The sequence below is a fragment of the Mytilus californianus genome, unplaced genomic scaffold (genome assembly GCF_021869535.1).
Source record: "Mytilus californianus isolate M0D057914Y unplaced genomic scaffold, xbMytCali1.0.p SCAF_5, whole genome shotgun sequence".
In the NCBI taxonomy this organism is placed as follows: domain Eukaryota; kingdom Metazoa; phylum Mollusca; class Bivalvia; order Mytilida; family Mytilidae; genus Mytilus; species Mytilus californianus.
The window spans coordinates 37,255,634-37,272,869 of NW_026262701.1; positions in this window are offsets into that span (position 1 = coordinate 37,255,634).

Genomic DNA, 17,236 nt, shown 5'->3' on the forward strand with positions numbered 1-17,236 from the left:
TTTTCTCGATAAGCAGCTGTGACCGAAATGACCTCCGGGATATACTACCGGATGACTAGTGAATGAAACAGATATATTTAGTATTAAGATTGTAAGTGACAATGTTTTATTTTCTTGCATATTAATGATTCAGGGATATAGTGGAGCTGGTTGACAATTTAGCAGGCTACATCTATGTGTACCTATCGAAGCTCAGGAATCATACATAATAATGAGACGATTAAAGCTGTAATTTTTTCATTGACAACAATTATGTACGTTTCTGCAATAAGTTTTATAGACAGGTTGTAGGTTTTCCCCCTTAGCACCAATTGTGCCCCTTTATTAGCCGACGTTTTCCTTTACTGCTATGAGTCACAATTTATGGCCAAACTCTGTAAAGACCGGTCTAAATTCCATTTCATTGCTAAATGCACTAACCCTTGTCGTTATCTTTATGTATTTTGTTCCGATAAATAATAAAAAAAATTCTAAATATACTGCCAAAATTTACCCGAAGGAACTTACTTTAAATAAATCAAATTTAAACAGCAATAACTTACATTCCTAGATTAAGATATTTCAGTTTTACACCTGAAACTCTACACAAAACTTGATACTAAAGAGACGATTCTTAGATCCCTATTGTTAACTTTGGCACCACCTTAAGGTGTTTATATCCCAAAGCGAAGCTCGAGCCCAATATGGAATTTACTGACCAGTATATATCGTATTGGGTTACAAGCACACTGTGTAACGAATTTATCTTACCGACTATCTTAACATTCGGAATTTAGACGTACAACGATGTAGTTGTAAACCTTGATATCATAATTTCAACACAATATTAAACACATTCAATTATTTACAGTGAGAAAGTCAACGTCTGTTAGACTGTTTTGTCTAAAAGCATGAAAAAATTATAATTATGTATGTTAAATTGAGAACAGTACCGGTTGTTTTTAAAGGAACGTAACTCGACTACCAACCCTGAATTTAAGATAAACCGCGCCCACTGACTGTGCACGAAAAATAAAACACGCCCACTGACTGTGCACGAAAAATAAAACACGCCCACTGACCTGTCAATATACACGGTTCCAACGTGTTCGCTTTTAACCAATGATATTTCTAGAAGTGTACAGGAGGTAAGATATAATTACATATAATATTTGCACCTCATGTTTGCGGTATACCATCTTTTCCGCAAGTTTATTGTTTTCTGTTTGGTATTAAATTAATATTAAAGATCCATTTTGTTACATCTTGTGGTCCGTTTATTTGGCAATCGACAATGGCAGTCAGCAGGGTTTTAGAACATCCGTTGTTTGACCTGTTAGTCTGATGCGTTTTGTTTAAATATACTTTTTCACTTTTTTGGTCTTTTGGAAAATGTTGTTTGTACTGTATTTAGACTCCTCTACCAAGAAATTTGTTTTGCATGCACACGTATAAAAATTGCGGTTTTTATCCAACGCAATCATAGGTTTGAGGGTTGTTTTCAATTTAGACTTGTATATATATAAAACACGCCCATTGACCTTATATTAATATACTCGTTATATACGTCTAAATTCAGAAGTTAAGATAGTCGGTACGATAAATTCGTTACACAGTATGCTTGTAACCTAATACGATATATACTGGGTGAGTAAATTCTATATTGGACTCGAGCTTCGCTTTGAGATATATAAACACCGTAAGATGTTGCCAAAGATATATATATATATATATATATAATTATATCTTACCTCCTATACACTTCTAGAAAAGATATATATATTTATAACAAATACATCTTCATGCCTTACATATCATGTACTGTGTTACGACGCTAGATTAAAACTGACGAGGAAAGGTAACACCCGGCTACCGAAAGCTTCATTGTTCTTGAGCCTAGGTGGTCGAGTGGTCTAGCACGTCGGGCACAATGCAAAGCGATTTGGTGTCACAGTAGCATGAGTTCGAATCTCGGCCACGGAAGAACAAAAACATTTGCTAACAATGTACAGATCTAATATTGTTGGGCTGTTATTTAGACGAATTACATATACAGAATGTGTTTTCAGCCTTGTATCACCATCACTGGTGATCCGATGGATAAAATTTGTTGTTAAGTCGTCACTGGTTCAGACGTGCTTATAATATAATTATTTTTGTGACTGCATCTTATATTAATTTGTAGGATCCTTTACAATAGATAATTCAGCTGATCTGTAACAATTACATCTTCATGCCTTATATATCATGTACTGCGTTACGACGATAGATTAAAACTGACGAGGAAAAGCTTTATTATTGTAGAGCCTAGGTGGTCGAGTGGTCTAGCGCGTCGGGCACAGTGCAAGGCGATTTGGTGGCACGAAATCTCAGTACCATGAGTTCGAATCCCGGCCAGGGAAGAATAAAAAAATTTGCTAACGCAAATTTACAGATCTAACATTGTTGGGCTGTTATTTAGACGAATTATATATATTTATATATACATATATATATATATCATACTCAAATGCGTGCGTTTTGTGTCACAGTTTATTTGACTGACGGTTTCTTCTTACAAGAGAATCGTATATTATAGAGACAGTGACTTATACAAGGACAGCATGAGACCTCATATTTTCAAAAAATATTTGTCACAAGCCTTAACTACGCTAGAACTAGTGTATAGGAATAAGTATTCGCCAGTCACGTGTTTTTACAGGTTTACATTTTAATTTACCAGATTTTGGATTCGCTTGACGGGTAACTAGATTTTTACTTGTCAACAAGATGGATATTATTAGTGGAGCAGAAACAGCTTATCCTTCTGAAATAAAATGAATTCTACCCAAGTTATAGGTGGGCTTTGTGTTGTTAATGTGTAGTGTTTTGTGGACGGCAGTTTTCCTCATCATGAATCCAAGCGTTCTGCATACAAAAGTTGCATCTCTAAGGTCAAAATTGTCATCACAAACTGACCCCAAACTTCCGGAATAATAAACTTCAAGTCTGCCCTTCGATGGTTTTGCTCCACCTACCAGCCTAAATGGAGTTGCTAAATTGAATATAAAAAAAAAGATTTTGATAGTATTATTAATGTTGATAGTGTAATTAACTGTTTATTTTGCTTCACATGCAGACAAAGGAAAAATAAGAACGTAACTGATGTAACTAAACGTACGTTAAACAAATATGAACGTTTCTTACCAATAATTGATAACGTACATTTTAGTGGACCAAGTGATTTCATTTCTAGTACGATATGAACAAAGGTTTTACAAGTGAAGCCAGAGAGCAGAAAAATTTTCAGGTGTTACGAAGGTTTTTACGTGCAAAAAAGTTACATTCATACAAAACAGGCACAGTTTTGGAATCAATTTATTCACAACGTACTTTTATTATAGCTATTGTCTTTTTTGTTTGTTACATTGGTTTTGTATAGATTTCCCGGTGTTTTTCCCTTCTTGCTTAGTTGCTTTGTAATCCTTGGGTGTTAAATTAACTTGCCAAAAAATGTATAATGTAAAAGACTGAAAACTTGGAAATATAACTTGCTTATCATATGTTATTTGTTTGCAGAGCTTTATTGATTCTGAAGCCAGCAACATCTAATGTATATTAAAGGGTGAAATAGAAATATTTATCTAATTTAAGTTACGTATTCTGACTTGTTGGTGTAGACTTGCTAGAGGAAGCGATTTTTTTTTCATTATGGTATTACTGCTATATGTGTACACATAATATGATTATGAATATAAATGGCTTACAGCGTTTATAAAGAAAATGATTAGTGTTGGGGTTTTTTTTCGGTTGATTGCCTAATATTTGGCAATTTCAAAATAATGTATGAACATACGGATTTCATGCAAATGTCATAAAGTGTAGACATCAATTGTCATTCGAGACACAGAGTGGACAAAATGTGCCTAGAAACGACAGGTTTTGATCTCGTCAGACATACATTGTTGGTGACGAATACATTTATATCATGCCATGTAACTAGTTAGAATGTAGTTTTATAACAGCGTGGACACTGACACATGGTATTTAAATGTTATCGTGTGTGTCACTGGCGGGTGGACACATAGTATTTAAATGTTATCGTGTGTGTCACTGGCTGGTGAACACATGGTATTTAAATGTTATCGTGTGTGTCACTGGCTGTCGACTTCAAAGATTTCACGCAATTATAATATGTCAGGGCCTCTCAATGGGGATGTACAGAATTACTATCTTTCATGAAATAAAACTGTTTGCGTAAAAGTTTATAAGAATTTGTTCTTTTTTTTTAATATGATCTATGTAATAACATCAAAACCTTTTTTTTCAAAATATTATATTCAGAGGGTATATCATCAAGTAATCAGAAAAAAAGTTATATATTTTTTCTTTGCACAAAACTGAAGTTCTGTGGTTCATTAAAAAAATACGAAAAAAAACATTCGTACGGTTTGAACATCAGAGTAACCTACGACCAACTAACTTTTTATTAGTAATAAGAAGCCCGGACCTTCAATCACAATAATCATTTTAGTCCTCTGATCTAGATAATTGTTTGCACGGAACACATATACGACTCCATGGCAATGATAAGATTTTCCTGGCCATTTGTAATTATGCTAACAAAATTTAACTCGTGGAAATGTTATTCAAGAACCATATGAATGCGGTCGTTTGTGTGCCAAAAAAAACTTAAATTATAAAAGAAAAATATGTTGATGTTTTGATTTAACAAAAATCGCGGTTTTTAAAATTTTATGTTTTTCGTTGTAGTAATAATTGTAAAGTTTAGAGAAAGAAGGTTTTGATTACTGTAGAATATAATCAAAGGAGATTGATTGATTGGTTGTTGGTTGCTTTTCGTCCAGTGGCAAATATTTAATGCATGTTCAGGACGATATTGAAGGAGATGTAGGGTATATTATGTATTATAACAAGTATAATGAGCATGACAGCCTCCTATCGACACAAATAATCAAAAGAAATTCCACGAGATAAATATACAGAAAAAGGTAATGTTAAAATAGTAAAAATGAAAAGATTTTCAAATTGCTTCTAACAGGTTGATATCACAAAAATTTTGACGTCAGAATACATTTACATAGTAATTTGAAAAATACAATAAAAATGTTCTGTGATATCACCTCTGAATATACTAATTCTGTCAATAGAAACTATTTGTTGTGCTTATATAAACCTTTTCAAAAGAAATTCCTATAAACTTGCATGCAAAAACTTTATTTTTAAGAATGGACATGCGAAAAGATATAGTATGAACATCCCCATTGAGAGGCCTCTGACATAACTGTACTTACGTCGTCAACCAGAGACAGACACGATAACATTTAAAAACATGGTGTCCTTGTCCACACTGTTATGCATTCTATAATAACAATATAAGTCATCCCGTTCGTTTAGTGCATAGACATGCTATTTTGGCAGGAATAAATCAAGGCATTGGACAGGAAGTCTGAAACCTTCTGCTTTATCTTAACATCCATTACAGAGCAAAGATAAAGATCATTCCTTTCTGATTATAGAATTGTAAGGACTGCCAATGCCGATTGATTCGTATTGTGTTTTAAAGGTCTTGACATACATATTTGACCGACGTTCATTTTGTATATCTCAAAAACCGAGATACATCTCTTACCATGATATTCAACTATACAAAGTATGATAACGTTTATCAAAGTTATTGTCGGTCGTATAAAAGTACGCAAAAAGATAGATGTATCATATGCATGGTAGATACAATTTTGATCTAAAATCAAACATATAGTTAAATGCAATAGTTACCACATGAAATTCCAACATCTTGAGAATGGTCACAGTTAGTATGTCCCAAACCTGTATAATTGTATTGGTTGATTTCTACTTCATTTCCTTTGCAACTGAGATTTGTAATTTAGACTTCGCCCTGACCTTTTCCGAAGTGAGCTCTCGACTGAATAGTTGGATTACTGAAATATTTTAGTTCAAGGTCTCCGTTATGTATGTATGGACAATGTGGTACACGTATGTTCGTACAATGAATTGAAAAAAGGGTATGTTTCTGTCCTCTTTATATTATTCAAGTAAGTCTATAAAGTTATAATTCGTAGAATTTTAAAAGATTCATCACCAGCCCAGTAGTCAGCACTTCTGCGTTGACATGAATTACCATTGATATGGTCATAATTATAAATTAACTGTTTAGTATTTTTGGAATACTAAGGCTTTTCTACCTCATGAATAGATTACCTTAGCTGTATTTGGCAAAACTTTTAGGAATGTTTGGTCCTCAATGCTCTTCAACTTCGTACTTTATTTAGCCTTTTTATCTTTTTTTTTTATTCGAGCGTCACTGATGAGTCTTTTGTAGACGAAACGCGCGTCTGGCGCAAATACAAAATTTTTAATCTTGGTATCTATGATGAGTTTATTTTCAATCTATTATATAGGGCACACAAACGTATGTCAACTTGAAGCAATTGGAACAGGGAAGACCTTTTACAGATGATTTTGAATTTGAAATTTAAAACATAGTTTCAAAGTTTTTTTGGTTTTTTTTTTTTGGAATAAAAAGAAATTCGATGTACATGCCAATAAAACAGAACCCAAAGACCACATGTAAGCAAAATAGACAAGAAGATATATAACCACATATGCATATCCTCTTTTCGATAGTTCACAGTATATAAAAAGCTAGTTTATATTTGCCTATATTTAAACATTTTCAAATATGAAATGAATCATTGCAAATAATACTGATTAATGCAGTATCAAAGAAGACTATCAGCTACTGAAAGCAATTAGTATGACTATTATCACCATCATTTTTTTATAAGAAATAACAAACAGATTCATCATATAGAAAATGAAATTCAAAAATGTCAAAACAATGAAATGTCTGCTAAAGTTGAGATGTCAAAGTCTACAGTGCATAATGAATCATGCTTGCATAATTTGTTTCGCCAGAAGCGCGTTTCGACTACATTATCCTCTTTAGAGGATATTAAGTCTAGAGAAAACTCTGGGAATTATGTCCCAAGTTATTTCGAATGTACTCATTGTTCAATGGTCAACAAATCAATGCATGTATTTTTATTCAGTTGAAAAAAGATTCCTCCTTGTTTAGAAAACTTACAAATATTAACAAAACGGCAAAACGCCAGTTGTAATAAATAATTATTACTTACGAAATATGGAATCCTAACACTTTACATACAACGGCCGCGTCATTTACACCAAAGCTATCGTCACATACTGTCCCCATGGTCCCCCATTGTCCGTTGTGTTTTACGTCTACTCGACCCTCTCCGACAAACGTTCCATTGACTAATCTTAAATCCATAACATCTGAAATATATATATATAATATACAAATGAACAGATTACTTTTTTAGCTTTCGTAAAAAGGAAGTGAGGCACCAGAATTTCAGGAATAATTTTTTTTTCAATCAAAAGGTTGTAAAAATGTGATGGATATACAAGGGTGTTTATAAAATTCAGAAATTCAGAAAAACGTCGTGTTTTGACGTTTTGTTCCACCTTGATATATCAGATGGTGTATCTTTCAGATCAGCTGAAATGAAAGAGAATGTATTTCATAAAGTTGTCACATGTTTAGACGTGTATAATAAAATTAAAATTTGATGTGTCGGCATGGTGATTAACATTATCATCCTTTACGACAGAAAAAATAGCTGATCTGAAAGGTATACCATCTGCTAGCCTATACACCATGTACTGTTTTACCATCCTAGATAAAGCCGAGGAGGAAAGGCATTACATCGACCATCGAAAGCTATATTTTTTATGTAGCCTAGTGGTCGAGTGGTCTAGAGCGCTGGACACGGTGCAGACGGAGTTGCCACGATCTCTCAGAAGCAAGGGTTCGAATCCCGATGAGGGAGGATCAAAAATTTGCGAACGCAAATTTACAGATCTAACATTGTTGGGCTGAGACGAATTGTATGTATATTATGATGTTAGCCCTGTAAAACCAGGGGTAATCCGAAGGAGAATGTCTTAAAGTTGTCACATGTTAAGACGTATATTATTTTTATCATGAAGTATGAAACTAGTCAAAGACATTCCAATTGATCATTTACTATCGAGAGAAATTAACAATAAAACTGTTTTCCAATTTTAGACTCACCGTCGCACCTGCAATCATCCCCAGTTTTCGTTGGGGTTCGCGTTGTTCTGTCTTTAGCTTGCTATGTTATGTTTTATATGCTGTTGTTTGTCTCTTGACGTTTTTCGCTTTTTGCCATGGCATTGTCAGTTCGTTTTCGACTTATGAGTTTGATTTTCCCTTTTGTATCTGTCGCCTCTTTTCTACATATTAATCACCTATTTGCTATTATCATTGATAAACAAAAAAAGAATGCTCAAAAAGAATGAAAGAATAATGTCGACTGTCTGATAAAAACATGCTCAGCAAAAAGTAAATACAGTAAACTAAAATATCTGATGCCGTCACTACGGCAGTGTTATATTGATAGTAATAAGTTAATAGGGAGTGTATGATATTACAGTTAGGATTCACTACCCAATTTGCATGTTGTAGTGAGGAAATCTGCAAAAAATACATCTAATGACTTACAGCACCTCTAATCCAAGCATGCGACAAACTACTCTTGTGTCGTTCTGATCAAATTTATCATCGCATATACTGTTCCCCACTTCCCACTGTGGAATAATTCAATTCTTCCTTGATAGCGATTCTTCCCACCTCTCAATTGAATTAAAGCTGATATTTGAATTAAAAATAATCAAAGATGCACTATATATAGAAAATCGAATGAACGTATAAAATGGTTTGTATTTTAAACACCTCTTCTGTTATATGAACAACATGTTTCTTAATCTAAACAATAGTGATAAGATAATTTGCACATAGTATATCAAATTATGTGCTCTTGGATCATCCATATAAATTCTTTTACATATAAAAATATAAAAATAGGAAGATATGGTATGATTGCCAATGAGACACTCTCTACAAGAGACCAAATGACACAGAATTTAACAACTATAGGTCACCGCACAGCCTTCAACAATGAGTAAAACCCATACCGCATAGTCAGCTATAAAAAGCCCCGAAATAACAAATGTAAAACAATTCAAACGAGAAAAGTAACGACCTGATTTATGTACAAAATAATGAACGAAAAACAAATATGATATACAGCAACAAGCGACAACCACTGAATTACAGGCTCCTGACTTGGGAAAGGCACATACAGAATGTGGCGGGGTTAAACATGTTAGCGGGCGCCCAACCCCACCCCCTAACCTGGGACAGTGGTGTAACTAACGGTAAAACATTATGAACAAACTATAAAAATCAGTTGAAAAGGGCTTAACTCATCAGATCGATACAGTCTTTTTATCCAGTTAAATTAAATGATTAATTCTCAGACAGTTACATCACAATAATATACTTTAGATATCATTTCGCCGATGTTCAGAATCACTGGTGTTAAACTGATAATCGTAACTGGAATTACGACGATCCCAATATGGCGACGGCAGAAATAGGTAAAATCTTTTCAGTCATTTTTCTCAAATATAGCCCGTTGTTGTCAAGAGTTACTCAGCTGCAAGGTTTTTCTATACCATTACATCATATTTGAATCGTAACGGTGCACTATAATTGTCTAAGCGCTTAGAAAATTGCCGTGGAAAAATTCGGGATGATAATCGTAATTCGATGGCATTTTTCTTGTTTGATAATCGTAATTTCTTTATGGGATAATAGTAACTTAAAAATAATAAATGTGTCTTCCAGCTTGTCAATGGTATTTTGTGTGTAAAAACGGTAATGTCCAGTTAAACCATGATATTAACACGCAAAATAAAAAATAATGAAGCAACTTACAGGTTAATATTTAGGACAAATTTACTTACATGTATATATATCTCGATTTATAACTGACAACAATATGCATAACCTTTTAATATATACATGTACCTGTTAAAGATATGGAAAATGAAGCAGCTGTCGAGTCAGTTATTGTGGTAAATAGATAATTTAAATTCTTTCAAAGTTTCAATGTTGTTCTCGCGTTTAGGGTTTTTTTTTGGAAGTGGGGAAAGAGGGGGGGATTAGCATTATCCCATATCCCGAAAGTGCAATCCTTTCAAATGAAAGGCCCGTATACCACATTTCAGTATGCCATATGTTTTGCCTCAAATATTGCATATATCCAATCGACTTTTAAATCAATAAAAAGGGCAAGTTAACCTCCTCTATCTCAATATTCCCTATACCATATTGTAGTTATTGTTACTTGTGTTTATTGTTCCTTGTGTTTATTGTTACTTGTGTTTATTGTTACTTGTGTTTATTGTTCCTTGTGTTTATTGTTACTTGTGTTTATTGTTCCTTGTGTTTATTGTTACTTGTGTTTATTGTTACTTGTGTTTATTGTTACTTGTGTGTTTATTAGCCGTAACTAAATAGCGCGTATAGTCTTGCGAAGCATTTGAAGGACTGAAAAAAAAACACAAATATATATTATATATATATGTGTATTGGTCCTCAGAAGGCATAATATGTAGATCATCACGGTCGAAACTGGTTTAATTACAAAGACTTTAATAGATATTCAAACAAATATTTTGTGCTTCAGAAAAAATGCATGACAATTATGAAAGGCTAATTTTTGTTTTCATTTGATAGAAAAGTACTAAGTAAAATGTATATGGTAATTATGCAAGTACAAAAATGTTCTTTGTTACCTTCAATATTTTTTCTCTACAATAACTTCCATGCATATGTATGCAGCATATTTTTCATATACCAAGTATTTATGATTTCTTGAATCAGTTTGTTTCTGATATGGCGGAATATGCGCTATGATTTCTTTAAGTTGCAGTCATTCTTTGAATAAATATAGCTTGTAAGCTTATTTAAGGCCACATCAATTTGATTTCTTGATCTTCGGGCTTTTGGCCAAACTATTAAAGAACACAAATCCATGTTTGCCAATGAACTCCACGTCACCATGTGCTTAACTCCATAACACACAAAGCATTCCAACTTTTCTCTACTCTTATATTATCATTTAACGTTTTAAGGATTTCATTTTATTAGAATGCCAAACTACATTGGTGTTGTTAAAATTTATAGTTATTTTCTGAGATATCGAAATGTCAGTGACGGTCATGAAGTAGCTAAGCATTTTTATAGTATTTATGGGCTATACAACTTTTTACACATTCAAAAAGGTGTGACATTTGTTTTCAAGTCCGTATTTAAATAGAGAAACAAACAATATTTCTTTTTAACTCTAAACATGAAGAGATCATGATGACATTTTTTAAAATTTTCTCCCATATTTTGTGACGGTCCTAGTTCCTGGAGTTTTCAGTATTTTAACATAGTTCGTGTTACCCCATTTACAAATTTATTGAAGCTGTTCCCCCTTCCAATTTCATGATATATACAAGTATGTAGCTGTTTACATTAGAACTGTTAATCATATATGCACAAAAAGAAATGTCATAAGATGTGGGAACGTTTTCATGATTAATTCATCACCATATTTTCATCATATGCTATTAGATAGACGTTTTTCTTGTCAATACCAATCAAACACTATCCAGTTACGATTATCTTCTTATTTATTAATACCGAAACTACGATTATCATTTTTGCGAGTTACGATTATCATCCCGAATTTTTCGACGGCAATTTTCTAAGCGCTGCTAGACAATTATAATGCACCGTTACGATTCAAATATGATGTAATGGTATAGAAAAACCTTGCAGCTGAGTAACTCTTGACAACAACGGGCTACATTTGAGAAAAATGACTGAAAAGATTTTACCTATTTCTGCAAGCAGAACAACTATACACTCTTTTAAAACACATATAATTATTCAAGTCAAGTAGAGCAGGGTTTAAGCTAAAAGAAAAAAAAATAGAATTTGTTCATACTTTAAATGAAGACTCGTGTTGTTTTCAAAACTCTGATAAAAAGTGAAGTCACAGAGATTTTTTTCAAGCTGCAGGTTTTGCAATTTTTTCAAATCTATCGCCATGATCGGAATATTAGTATTAAACATGTAATTATCTTCATTGAATTGAAAAGTCTTACAAATGAATTGCATTCCATTTAAAATGCATATTTCATTAAAGTTGTAGATCGATTGTTTTCTAGAATTTACAAATCCGAGCTGGTGGAAGAAATCCGATCTACCTTAAAACTTTTATTTTCAAAATGAACACCCTCCAAACACACTAATACCCGTATTTTTCATTCAAAGATTTTTTTAAATGGCTCTTTAAATATTTGGCGAGTTATTTATTAACAGGAGGAGAGAAATCCTGACAGTCCAGTTTAATCATGTTGATACATGTTAACTGTATTATCTATGTTCAATAGAACTATTCTCCCATGGTTTAATTAAATGTGGTACATATCGTGAGTTCGAAATAATTTATTTTACTTTCTGCCGGGTCAATATAACTTGCAATAAGTTCATACTGTGAATCCGATGACCAACTGTTGAAACTCTATCGAACTTTTAAGAGATCGTAGATTTGCATGAAATAATCGTTCTTTCTGAGTATACACATGATATTAAACTTAGAAGATGTGGTATAATTGCTAATGAGACAACTCTCCACCAGAAACCAAATGGCGTAGAAATAAGCAACTATAGATCACCGTATCGCATTCAACAATGAGCAGAACCCATACAGCAAAGCAAGACCCTGAAATGCATGACAAATGCAAACAATTCAAAGTTAAAAGAATTTGAAGATACTATTGAAGGAGTAAATAAAAACTTAAAAATGACAACCAACAATATGATCAAATGAAAAAGAGAAAGACTCCGATCAATAAAACATTAAAAAAAAATCAAATATTTTGGAAAATTAAGCAATAATAAAAGGCCTCTCTACATCTGGAGTGAAATCACAAAAGATGGAGGAAGTCAACTTTCACACGGAATATCTGTTCCGGTCAACAACAAGCCATGATGATGACCGTTATTTTTCTAAGAGACTATGATTTTATATATTAAAGAAAACTTCCCGAAATCAGCTTGACAGTTGCGCTCTATGTCAACGTAAGTCTTTAATGGTATAGGTGTTGTTATCAATTACTTGCAAAAGGAAATCTTTTTATTTCTTATGAAACTTTGGATGTGAATCGTTCTATTGCTCATAGAAACTGAGTGAAAATCGACCAATAGCAATTTGTATTCAATTTTATTTATTGTTTTCTTTTATTTCGAACTACCTTTTCAATTAATGTATGCATGAAATTTAGCCTAGCATAATTTGGTTCTTAAATGGATCTATTTCAAAACCCTTACTACAAGGTCAAACAAATCTCTATCTCCATTAGAGTACATTCTAGGTTTCAAAGTCGGCATATTTTGGATATATCGTCGAAAAACGATGCGTCTGTGCATTTTTCGGACCTAAAAGCTTGTGGGAAACCCTTGGCCGTAACCTAGGATCCAAAATGTTCTGTAGCCAAAAGTTGCCAATGATTATAGTGAATCCCTAGACACAAACACTTTCTGAAACAAGGGTGTTGGCCACAGTAAATTATGTAAAAAAAAAACGGTTAAGAGTTATTGAAAATTTGACCAAAACTGACGTTACAGCACAAATACTAGTAATGCATTCTTAAGGGGTAACTTCTTCGTCATTTTGAATGTGATGTGACAAAAAGAATTTATTTCGTATTAATAGGCATATTACAACTATTTCTATGTGAAATTTGTAGTACTGTAAATTCAGAAATTATTGCGAGGTTTTTATTATTGCGACAAATGCGACAGAGTTGTAAACGCAATAATTTAAACTCTCATTTTGAAATATTTTATATGAACTAAACAGGATTTTTCGCAAAATCGTAAAAATTAAAATCGCATTTAAGTCTAAAATGACAAAATCGCAATAATAAATGCACGCAATAATTTCTGAATTTACAGTATTTTGGCCTAATTAAAAAACATCAAAAATTAGGGCAAAATATAAGCCTTCGTTAACTTACTCCTTTGCTTCAGCACATTTTTGCTCTTCTTACAACGGGATTTGAACCCCTGCTTCTGTGACACCTTAGCAACACCTCCTGCACTGCGACCAGCGCCATGGACAACTCGGTCAACTGGGTAATATGCGCTTTCGTAAGTCGAGTAATGCCTTTCCTCGTCGGCTTTTTCTAGAGTTGTATATGATGTGTAGTGGAAAGAAGATGGTATACCTTGCAGATCAGCTGGGGTATTTTTTCTGTCGAAAAAAATAGCCATTTTCTCAAAGATAATTATACATCTAAGGTAAAGAAAAAAAAGGAATGTCACTTTCACATTCACAGCAACAAATTAAAGCAGCGATACAACACCTATGTAACATATAACTGTAAGACGGAAAATATAATTTATGTTCTTACTTGTGGAACTTACAAGCTGCAATATGTTCGGTAAACAGAAACCAAATGTAATCCCCGTATGACCTTCAACATTTGCCAAAATCCATACCGTATAATATGCAATAAAAGATCGGATAGACAAAATAGAAAGCAATTCAAAAGAGAAGACCATCGGCCTGATTTATATCATAAAATGAATGATAAACTAAAATGGCAGACAGTAACCAACGACAACCACTGGCTTGAGACAGAAAAAAATAAAAAAGACAAACGACACACATTACCAAGAGTACTCGGAGATACTGAAAGCTTGTTCAAAGCTCAACTTCGGTTAGTGTATAACTTATGTTCTCTGAGATTGAAACTTAAGTCTTGTGCGCAGAACTGTTAGTGTCTTAGATAGATATAAGAAGATGTGGTATGAGTGCCAATGAGACAACTCTCCATCCAAGTCAAAATTTATAAAAGTAAACCATTATAGAGTACATCAAATATTTAAAAGTAATTTTGAAGAGAGTATTTGACAGTCTAATTTATTTATCAAAATGGGACGCAAATTGCATGGAGATACATGTATATGTAGCCTACAATGCATTTACATTTACTTAACTAAGGCCGTGTTCATATTGGGCTTAACTCAGTGTGGTGATAATGTACTCTATACACTTAAACTAAATTCTTTTACGTTCCCATTGACTAAAACTCATTGTTTACAAGTAGTTTAAAACAGGTTTTGACTACATGCAGTCAATAATCAATGTAGGCCTTGTGTGGGTTAAGTGTTCAAAAACAAGTCAGACAAAAAGAACATGGATATTATTGTGAATATTTAAGGAAGTAACATATTTTGAATATAAATGATTATAATTATATTATGAATTAAGTTATTTTCCTATTTATATGAAAAAACTAAAAAATTGCTCATTTAAAAACATGATTAAATTTAATAGCCTTAGTGGACCATTTGATTTTTAGTGGGAGGGGGATATTTTGTTGATAGAATATTCATTTTACACCGGTTGATAGTACGGCTTTTTTATCTAGAGCGAAAATTATTTTCACTTTTTGTACAAAAACTATTTCATGCAAAGTCCTGCATTTTGTAGGACAAAATATTCATTTTCATTAGGTTATATTTACAGTACCCGTCCAGGCTATTCATTTCCAAAATCACCCCAATCTTTTTTTACGATCTGCCATTTGACCCTTACCAAAGTGGGTCGTCCGTTTGGCTGTGCGGGATGTACAAGTACTCAGCCACGTCCATCTTCATTTCGGACGGCGTCTATGAAAGGACCTATTTATTGTATTTATTGTGAATTTGTTCTCATCCTGAATATGCATGAAAAATTTGCCACAGGACATCAATAATCAATCAATTTAAAATCCTTTTTTCGCCTATTGTTACGCTGTTATAGCCTGCGTTATCGTGACATCTTTAGAAATCTCAAAGTTCTTTAAATCAATAGAACGATTTTCATAAGGTACTGACTATTCATCTTCGTTGAACAATTTGAAACCATATTTTTATTACTGTACAACTGATACAAAAGTTTACAGAGAAATTTTTAAATTCAATTCTATGTTACGTACATGTAAATTACGTGTACATGTTGTTTACTGGTGTGAACAGTTCATGTACAGGTAACTAAAACCGATGTACAGCTGAGAACAAATTTAATGTGAAACCAGTGTTCATTACATGAAACTCATTGTAAACAGGTTTATAGTTCGCAGCGTTTGGTGTGAACACGGCTTAAGTCCTATGTGTAAGTTTTTTTTTCATTTTTTTAACGATCCGTAATGTATAATTAACAAAAAAAAATATTTCATTTCTTGATTGTTGATCGAAAACCTTGGCTCCTTATTAACTTTCGGGGTTTTGATCCAAAGTTTACCGATTGTAGCCATGATTAACAACCAACAAGGAATCATCGTACAAGGAAAATAAGTAAGATGATAGAGCGATGTTTATTTCTTTTGTTTTATTGTTCATGCGTTCCAATTGGTTAATTCAACTTTGCCAACACAGTTGTTAAAAGACTTGGTGTATTAAAATTTTTCCTTCAGAATCGATTGATAATATCTTCTTTCCACTTTTGCTTACATTTAGTTGTACTTCAGGATGGTTTTTCCTTCGCTCTTGCGCTGTATGGTTGCCGAATTTTAAACGCGAGATGTCATGGTAAAAGTCACTGTATACCAACAAATGTCGGCGAATGACAGTACGGGAAATACAACAATTCAATAGCAGTACATATGTTGAAGATTTGAATAAAATAACGGACTTGCTTTGTCTATAATATACACGTAAATTATAGAAAAACATTTCATCCATACAAGTTCAACTTTTTTTGTTGAATTTGAAGTAGCATTAGCTGCATATGACTCTTAACTTTCATTTATCAATATATATAATTTCCTTAACATTATAATTTCAAGAAACTCGTTCCATGTGATTTTAACACGAAACTATAACTGGTGTAAAGGGCGTAATCACTTCACACGCATCATACTGTATTTGTCAATAAGATGATATATTACCTTACAAAACTTTAATGTCAATTTCAATTTAGATTGTTTATGTGAGAAACACATAATGAAGTAAACATTTGCAAGATTTGAAATGTACCAAAAGGGTGGGTTATCTCGTTGATGTCCGAACTGCTCGACATAATCACACGTTCGAAATAGTACACCCGTCAGACTTTCCGTATTTTGTTGCTTTGAGATCGCAAAAAAAACTCCAATTAATGTTCCCGAAGGCGACAATAGTAGCCTTTTTCGAGGTAAAGACTTTACAAAGTTGATTTTTAGAACGAAACCTTGCTAGAATTAAAGAAAAATAATTAGGACAGTATTTTGCAGTCCAAAAAAAATAGGTTGCCGT